This window comes from Anas acuta, chromosome 8 (genome assembly GCF_963932015.1).
Source record: "Anas acuta chromosome 8, bAnaAcu1.1, whole genome shotgun sequence".
Lineage (NCBI taxonomy): Eukaryota > Metazoa > Chordata > Aves > Anseriformes > Anatidae > Anas > Anas acuta.
The window spans coordinates 14746757-14755598 of NC_088986.1; the positions used below are offsets into that span (position 1 = coordinate 14746757).

The 8842-nt window shown below is 41.4% G+C and overlaps 1 protein-coding gene across 14 annotated transcripts in view; it reads right to left on the reverse strand.

Moving 5' to 3' along the window:
* The window catches only part of TTLL7 (tubulin tyrosine ligase like 7), a 71878-nt gene extending 63126 nt beyond the window's left edge, over window positions 1–8752 (reverse strand). For 9 of the 14 annotated variants that reach the window (XR_011099000.1, XM_068690920.1, XM_068690917.1 and 6 more), the window contains exon 1: window positions 8613–8751. The gene's annotated coding sequence lies outside the window, so the exon portion shown is untranslated. Of the gene's footprint in view, window positions 1–8606 lie in introns of all 14 variants that reach the window. The other 5 variants (XM_068690922.1, XM_068690925.1, XM_068690926.1 and 2 more) reach the window with 2 other exon arrangements.
* Window positions 8753–8842: the final 90 nt, after the last annotated feature.

An 8842-nucleotide genomic window follows, 5' to 3' on the forward strand; every position in this document is an offset into this window, starting at 1 on the left:
AGCAGCTCCTTCCCATTTAGCCTAGCCCTAGCACTTTTTAGATCTCTTCCTTAACCCTTTCTAGGTATTTTCTCTGTTTCAGGCAAAAAAGAGAAAGGCATGATACATGCTATAAGAAAAGAATACATTATTTTTCCACTTTACTTAGAGTGTGACAAGAGCTGTGGGAAGAAAGTCAGTGGGATTAGTCATAACAATAAGCTAAAGTGAAGTGAAATCTAAAAACAGAAAATGACTCAGTGATTGGGAAGGAGTTATACCAAAGGCATTAGGTACTATAACAAGAACAATGATTTCTCTAGATGTAGAATTGAATTAAGAGGTCAAGACCACAATAACATAAAATAGTAGCACAGAAGTAAGCTAAGATGAACAGTTCATAAATTGCTCTAAGAAAAACAGTTATGATTCTCTTCCTGGTTCATACTGACAGATTTCTAAAGCTACCGGTAGAAGAACTGACATTTTTCCGAAGTACTGGCATTGCATTACAAGCAGTGCACATATATGAACATGCAGCGAACTATAGCTTTCACACAGGACCTTTCAAGTGAGAAAATTCTGAGTACTTTAAGCCATGCGGTAACAGATATTTTGGAAATGGTGGCACATCTCTATGTGACGTCAAGTTTGAACCAGTTTCAGAGCATTCAACTCCCTTACACAGATTCTGCAGAGGAAGCAGTACTAGACAAAACCGACTGCACAGCTACTGTCACATCTGCTCTACAAAGATGAAGCATTGTAGTGAGTCAGATTCTAGCAAGATCGAGAGGGATATATACACATAAAGTGCTCTCAGTGCTTCTAGTTGTGGTGCCATCCTTCAAGAACCACATACAGGCAGAACAAAGCTGGGAACAAAACGTGCAAAGGCTACAACACACATAAAAGACATTGCCTCTTGCTTCCTCCTGCTTCATTTATGATCTGTAAGAGTACACATTCTCTCTACACCACAGGGAATGCCTTTCTTGCTTGCACATTCAAGTTCAATAGAAAATCAAATACTTACGCACCTATAGTAAAAATATGCAAAGAAATAAGGCTCTGAAAATTCCACAGCTCTACCACAGTTTGTTGCCATTTCCCCAACTCATGAAAAGTATGTATGGCTCTCCCCTTCACATCAACCAGTAGGTAAAAAACACTGCAATGAAATCCCACAGTTGACACTGCAATAACATTTATTCCTTAAACATAAAGAAGAATGGTGGATTCATCTACACTGTAGATGTTTGAGCTAATTTCTCTTGGCTGCCTTCAATCAGCCTACAGGCAGTCAGGGTTGGCAGATGCAGGTATCAGCACTGAAGCTGTATAAACATTGATAAAATGAATCCCATCCAAGTTGCTCTGCCTGGAAATGTTTCTCCAGAAAAAAAAATAAAATAATAATAATAATAATAATAACAGAACAGAAGAATTAAGACTTCTACTTGGCACATGGTTTGACAGGTACATCTTCCAAAAGTGAAGAGAAGACTTCAAGAAACGGTGGGGAAGTTATCAGAAGAAACTCAGTGCAACCAACTGTGACACAATTTCCTGTGGAAGCACAGAATCAACAGTGAAATCTGCACAGATTTCAATGCTGGAGAAAAAAAAAAAAAAAAAAAAAAAAAAAAAAAAAAAAAAAAAAAAAAACCTGCTTTACAAAACTGCTTTAGGAATGACTCTAGTTTACATTGTTTAAGTCAGCTTTTTCTTTCTGGATCAATCCACGTTATTATTTTTCTTTCCTATTTAGAATCCAGCTGTTTATGTCATGTTGGTGAATCCCGAGATGCTTTCAACAACAGAGTTCTTTTGATTGGTGCTAACATGCTTCCAGTTCTTCGCAGTTAAGAAAACCAAGTCAGACTTCCAACAAATGAAAGCACTCTCCAATTCTTCCTCAGTTGTTTATCTAAATATTTTATTGCAGAACTTCTTGTGTAATATACTCTGTATTCTCAACAGAGCACGATGCTTGGTACAACTTCAAGGTATTTTTTGATAATAATCAAATGCATACAATCTTCCCAAATGTCGTAAGATGTCAAAACTCTTTAGCAATCTACTAATTTCAAAGTTAATTGCAGTTATAAAAAAAAAAAAATAGTTTTAAAGTTTTCAATGCAGTTTGAGGGTTTGTGTCAAGTCTTGGTTTTGCTTCGTGACGCATTCTGGTGGCTTTGCATAGAGCTAATACGATCCAGCCTCCACTTCCCTGCCCACTTAGCTCTGACAACCATTCTCCATTCCGTAGGATGACTGCTGCTTAGCTTAACAGCCCTGTCCCCAGGCAGCCTCTTTTCCTCAGGAAAGCTCCCGTTGATCACAGACTCCATAAGCTTTTGCTTGCAGAAGCTGGTCAAAACCCAGTCTTCAGTGAACCTATGTGCTAAAACTCTGTACTCTTCTCAAACTACTTCTGTTTCACCACCAGAACACCTGATGAAAAATCTGAGTCAGGGAGTGGCAAGGGCCAGCTACTCCCTGAAAAATGATGGACCAGGAACCAAGGGCAATAAAAGGCCAGCAGGGCAGGAGCCTTGCCAGCCAGGACCCAAGCCAGATAAGGAGGTCAGCCCCAGGGATGAGAGCCTGCTTCAGTCAAGTCAGATCTACAGACAAGCTTGTGGTGATGAGGCAGATCCACGTCCAAGGTGTGAAGTTGATCCACAAGTCAAGGGCAGCACCACATGCAATGACAATAACCACAGTCAGACACAGTGCAGTGTCACTGGGCAGGTCCCTCGTGACATGGCAGGTCTGAGGTGGAGCTGGGAGGTCAGCCCACGGGCCAGGGCCCAGATCAAGGGGACTGTGTGCACGGCTGTGGCTGAGCTGGAGATCAGCACTCCTGTGACGTACCTCAGAGAGCAGCTGAAGCCCTACAGTGTCCCTAGATCCATGGGTAGGGACACAGCAGGAGGATCCAGGCAGGACTGGATCTACTGCTGGTAGGATCTCCAAGCACCCTTAGCACTCTAACAGTCAAGTGTCTTCTTTAGGAATCTTCCCTGAAGTTACTGCTCACAGAGGACTTCTCCCAGTAGCTCTACATATTGTCACAGTCCCCATTTTCTTCCATCAAACGGTTGCAGACAGCCTGCCTCAACTGAACTATTGATCAGTCATCTGCCAGTAGCCGGAGCAGCACTACCTATGCGTGCCCATGACTGACTGGAATCTGTATCTTCTTTATCGATGAAACTAAATGGTGTGCTGGCTACCTGCAGCAGACGTTCCCACACCCTCATTATAATATATCTTCTTTTATTTTCATTTCTGATAATTTTTATTTCATTTTCCTAGAAATACCAAATACTTGCTTTCTATACTTTTTTGTGTTCATAAATGCTATTTTTGGCAAAAAGACTGTAAAGCCCTTTCATTTTCTCTTCAGACCAGGAGGCAACAGTAGAAAGTAATACACAGGGCTTCAGTGCGTGCTTGGGGTCATTAACTGGATCAATTCTCAACCAGTGTCCAAATTTTTAAATCCAGCTCCATGTTGTTCCTTTATTTTTCTTCTGTTTCTTTACTTGCAGGATATTGATGTAGAGCAGCATCTGCAAGATGCTTGACTCTAAGAAAGTCCTTGCAGCACTCCAAAAATAGCACTGATTCCTGTTCCCTCATGCAGTAACGCCTTACTTTACTCACTGAACATACCCTATCCATCCTTAGAAATCTTCTTTTCAGCATACGCTTCCATTTTTAAAATGGTACAAAACGTACCAAACTAAGTCATGTTCTCAGATCACTTTTTGATTTTTCAAGAAAATCTTTTATTCAAATTAATGCCTAATTGTTAATACTTGCTAGTGTTTTATAGTCTTCCAAAAACTTCAGTTAACAGAAAGATCAAAAATTACAATAATATTATATTCCTCTAAAAAGCCACATGACATAAAATATTATTTTATGGGTGTTTTGGTTAAGGGTGTTTTGTCCAGATGAGTAAGTTGCACATTTTTCAGACCTCTTCCATCAAAAATTAGTATCACGTGCTTTAGAATACCACCACCCCCCAGCCCAGAAAAGCTTGGAATGATACAACAATACAACAAATTCACAGAAATTTCACATTCAATGAACACTAAATACATGAGAACTGCCTACAAAAAAAAAAAAAAAATCCAAGAAAACGCAGAGACTCCCATTACATGGCTCTCCTATGTATTCTTCAGAAGCCCATTCTGAGCAGGTAAATAAGCACAATTTCCCGAACAAATCTCACAATCTTCTGCCCTGACAGTCCACTTTTTTTGGGTGTTCATAATCAGGATTTAGATCTTTGCCTTTTCAACTGCATAAATTCACGATTAAGGATCTGATTCCATTTTCTCATGCTATACTTCATTTGCACCCTATAGGGATATTACTGTGCTGGATTTCAAGTGCTAAAAATAAAACAAACACATGTCAACTGAAGGACAAATTTGGAAGGAAACATGCTTTAATGTAACTAAAGAAGAATATATTTAGCATTTTGCTACTAAGCAAGGATGAAAATAAACTTGTCAACACATAGCTGCATCTAACTCCGAAGCCCACAACCCACTTAATTCTTTCTGTAGCATTTATTATAGATGAGAAGTGGGTTTAGTTTTTCTTTCTTCTTAAAAGTGACTGTTGGTTCTCTCTGTGAGTCCTGCTGGCCAGAAGAGGCTTCTAAATTGCAGCAGAAAGCACTTCATCCTTTTAGGCATCACTTTTTCTATCAATTAACAGTAATGTAACCATCCAAAGTGCATTTGAGCAGTGGTACATATGAGGCTTCTTTCTGGAATCCTTCCAAGACCAAATTCAAACATAAGTGGGAGTTGCCATGCCACTTAATCCACAGAAAGAAAAGAAAAGAAAGAAAGAAAAAAAAAAGGGAAAAAAAAGGACCTAAATCAGAAAGGAGCTTTCTTTTATGTTTCTTCCATTATTATTAACTGGTGCTCACCATTAAGAATACTGTTTCCTTGTTCCCAGAAATGAATGTTGATAATAAGACACATGTGAATATATTCTGAAATATTACCTTTGAAGCAAAACTTTTTTTTTTTAAAGAAATACCTATATTTTTAACATTTTAAACTACTGAAACATATACCTTTAGCACGTGAAAAGAAACGTTGCAACTATATATGTGCATCTTCATTTTGGAGATACCATATTCAGACTAAAACTGATACTGAAGGCAAGGACTATTATTATATATTTAATCCTCTAAAATGCAAAACCAAGAAATTATTCTATTAGGCAAGACCTTGTTTCCTGGTATATAGAATTCAAGGCAAGAGCAAAAGCATCTATAAATGTATAAATTAGTATGGTAATTTGTATACGCCTTTGTATAGGTGTATGAACACGTAAGACAGAAGGCAATTGAAACTCTTTTACAAGCAATAACTTTGGGAACAGGCAAAATATCAAATACTTTAGGTGCTACAGAGTCTGAGGATTCCTACAACTACCGCCACAAAAAACAGTATCTGATAGAGCAAGGCAGCATGAAGCCTCCTTGGCTTGAAAAGGTTCCAATCATAAGAAGGGTAACTACTGTGGAACGCAGATTTGCTCAAATATCCAACCAACACAAAGGTTGACCACTTCAGCATGTCACAGGTTTTTCCTCCCACATCCACTCAGTTACAGACGCTTCTCTTACCCACCAGCATAGTCAAGATCAATGAATTCAGCTCTAAATCAAAAATATATTAATATTTTAAATATTAACATTAAAAAAAGGTTCCAGTAAACTTTAAAGGTGGCTCATAATGTCTGCAGAAGGAATAACTGTGAATTACCATTCTGGCAAGGCTTTAGTTGAGTATTAATGGAGCTCTAAAGAGCTTCCTCCTAATTAATAAGGCCCAATTTAAATCCTACTGCTGGAAGTCAAACAGCCCCATTTAACTTCTAAAGTGTATGGAAAATAAAAGTGAATCTCTTGCCAGATATTCTGAAGTTCATAAGGGAAAACCAAAATCCAGACAATATCATCTGAAAAATACGCTGTGGTACTTACAATTTATTTACTATTATTTTTTATTTTATTTTATTTTTAACTTTGACAGTTTGTATGCATCTTTCCAAATAAAATGAACTCCCACTATCTACACACAGACTCTTGCCCTCTTTTGGGAAAAGACTAATCCCTCCCCCCTCAGACCATTATAGAGTCTCTGTGTCAACTCTGGATAATGGAAATACCTCAGGAAAAAAGTAAAAGACCAACAAACACTCATTTTTTTTTCTTCATGGACTGATATAAAGCCTATCAATATGATTTTAGTGCTTTTATGATTTATGATTGGCCCAAAAGTCACAATACTTCAGGGCAATGATAACTCTCCAAGTGCTCTGCAGGTCTGCAGAAACTTGAAGACATGGAAAATAAGCATTGTTAATGTCAATGTTTTTTCTTTACACCAATGAAATTGACACACAAAATCAAAAAACATTAGTGGTTCACATTGCAACATGTTGTCACACTCATTTTTGAAGACAACACAGAAGTTTTACGCAAGTAGATACAAAGTAGCTGGGGAAATGTTATCATTAATTTCTCTTTTTCAGACATCAAAATTTCATTTCAATTTTCTTGCTTTTCTAAGGATTTCCATCCTTTAACAACATGTTCTTAATTTGTATGAATGTATACATGTAAAAGAATCAATGCAACATTATAACAGAAAAAAAAAAAAAAGGAAAAAACAACATTAGAAAGTATGGAAGTACAAAAAATGACTCATTTGCCATATGTGTGCTGCAGACATTTTTAAACCATATAATAAATACCCACAGATGGAGATGATTTAAATCAAGAAATCATGCTTCAGTCTTTCTTGGTGCTGACAGCTCAAAGCGGGCACTTTCAGCAGGCAGCATAAGTATGCCACATTTAATTTTCAAAATAAATATTTATGGCATTATAAACATACAGCATGAAAAAAAAGATCTTAGAATAAATCATATTTATACAAAAAGATTTCAAGATGGTTTATTGTCCAACTGCTTGTTGACCAATTCACATCCCAGTTCTTCAGACTTGTCCACAACCTAATCTACACTGCCCATTTAACACTGGTCACTTCAGAAGAGATAGGGAACAAACCATTAGTTGATTGCAAACCTGAGCCTCAGACTGCTGAAATGGTTCCTAAGTTGCCAGTATAATTACCAAATAGCTGCTGATGGGCCTGATCTCCTGGCCTCTTTAACACTTCCAAATTGATGGGCAGACCTCTTTGGAAGTATGTGGCACGTACCCAAACTATCAGAAATATAGAAAGGGGGCATCTTTCAAAAAAAAAAAAAAAAAAAAAAAAAAAAAAAAAAGCAAAAAACTGACAACCAGTGGTCTAGACTTTCTTGCATAATATTACTGATACCTACAGGTAAAAAAAACATTCTTTCCTCAGGGAAGAATTCCCAGGCAGCTCACATCATTTCCTGAAACATTGCAGCATTTGTCTTCAGAGAAGCTGGCTTCAAACTTAATAGGCACTTATACTAGCATAGACGGTATGTTTGCTCACCACACAGGAAAAATCCCTGGCACTACAACTGTTTCTGTCATACCTTTGTTCAAAGTAATATTGATAGGTATTCTTTTCGTATTTTCTGTTCTGGGAAACAGGATTTATAGGCCGAAAAACTACATCCTTGTACTTGAAACGGGGGCAAAAACTACCGATGCCAAACCACTCTGTAGATTTTGAGATAACGTTACAGAAATTGGGTGACAACCAATTCCTGCACACAAAAGCACTTCTCATCTTTCGGTTGTGAGAACAGCCAGTGAGGTTTCTGTGAGTGGTAGCTGGATAGGCAGCACCTGCAGGTGCGAACAATCAGTTAAGTGCTGGGGCAGAAAGGAACACCGGATCAGCTATTTGCTGCATGGCTGCTTTGGGTATTTTTGAGAAGCAATACATTTGGATTTCGGTAATCAAAACGCAAATACATGAGCAAGGCACAAGCATGATCAGAACTGAGACGCTACATCGGTTTTTGAGCTCAGCGAGACGTTCAGACGCAGCACCAACCGCCTCCCCCTTTGCTCACAGCTCCGTGGCGCTTCAAACGCAGACACGGACCCAGCGCGGACCTTCAGCCGCCGGCAGCGAGCACAGGACGAGGACACTGACACGGCCAGAGCTCCAACTTGCCCTACACCCAGCCTCCACCGGGCACCTCTGCCGGCAGATTTCGGTACCATTCGGTACTATTTGGCCCCAGCCAGCCAGCCCCCCGCTAGAGATGCCGGACTGCGGCTGCAAAGCCCGAGGGCACCAACCCCGAGGGCACACCCCCCGCTCCGCCGCTCGCTCCCCGGTCCCCCCACGCTCTCACCCCTGACGCCCGCTCCCCCGCCCCCCCTTGCCCACCGCCCTCCTTCTCCTCTCCCTCATCCTCCCGCTCAGGCGGCGATGCTGAATCACGGCGGGCAGCCGCCCCGCTCCGCCGCCTCTCCCCGGGGACAGCAGCCCAGCTGTCGGCGGAACCCCCCCGCCTGCCGCCGGGCAGGGGGCTGAGGAGAGGCGGCGGGTAAGCGGCCGCCGGCAGGGGCGGCACGGGCGGAGGGGGGGATGCAGGCGCCCCGCCGCTCCCCTCACTGTTACCTGGCGGGGCGGCCCCGGCACCGCGCTCCTCTCGGGGGGCTCCTCTCGGGGGGCGCCCCACGGGCGGCGCGGTGATGTGAGGGGCGGTGCGGCGGAGCCCCCCCCGAGCAGCGCAACCCGCTCCGCCGCCCGCCGAGCCGGGCACTAGCGGGAGGTGGAGCGGGAGCGTAGGGCTGAGAGGCAGGGACAAACCATTCCCTGCGCGGGGGACACCGCCGGCGGCCGGCCGG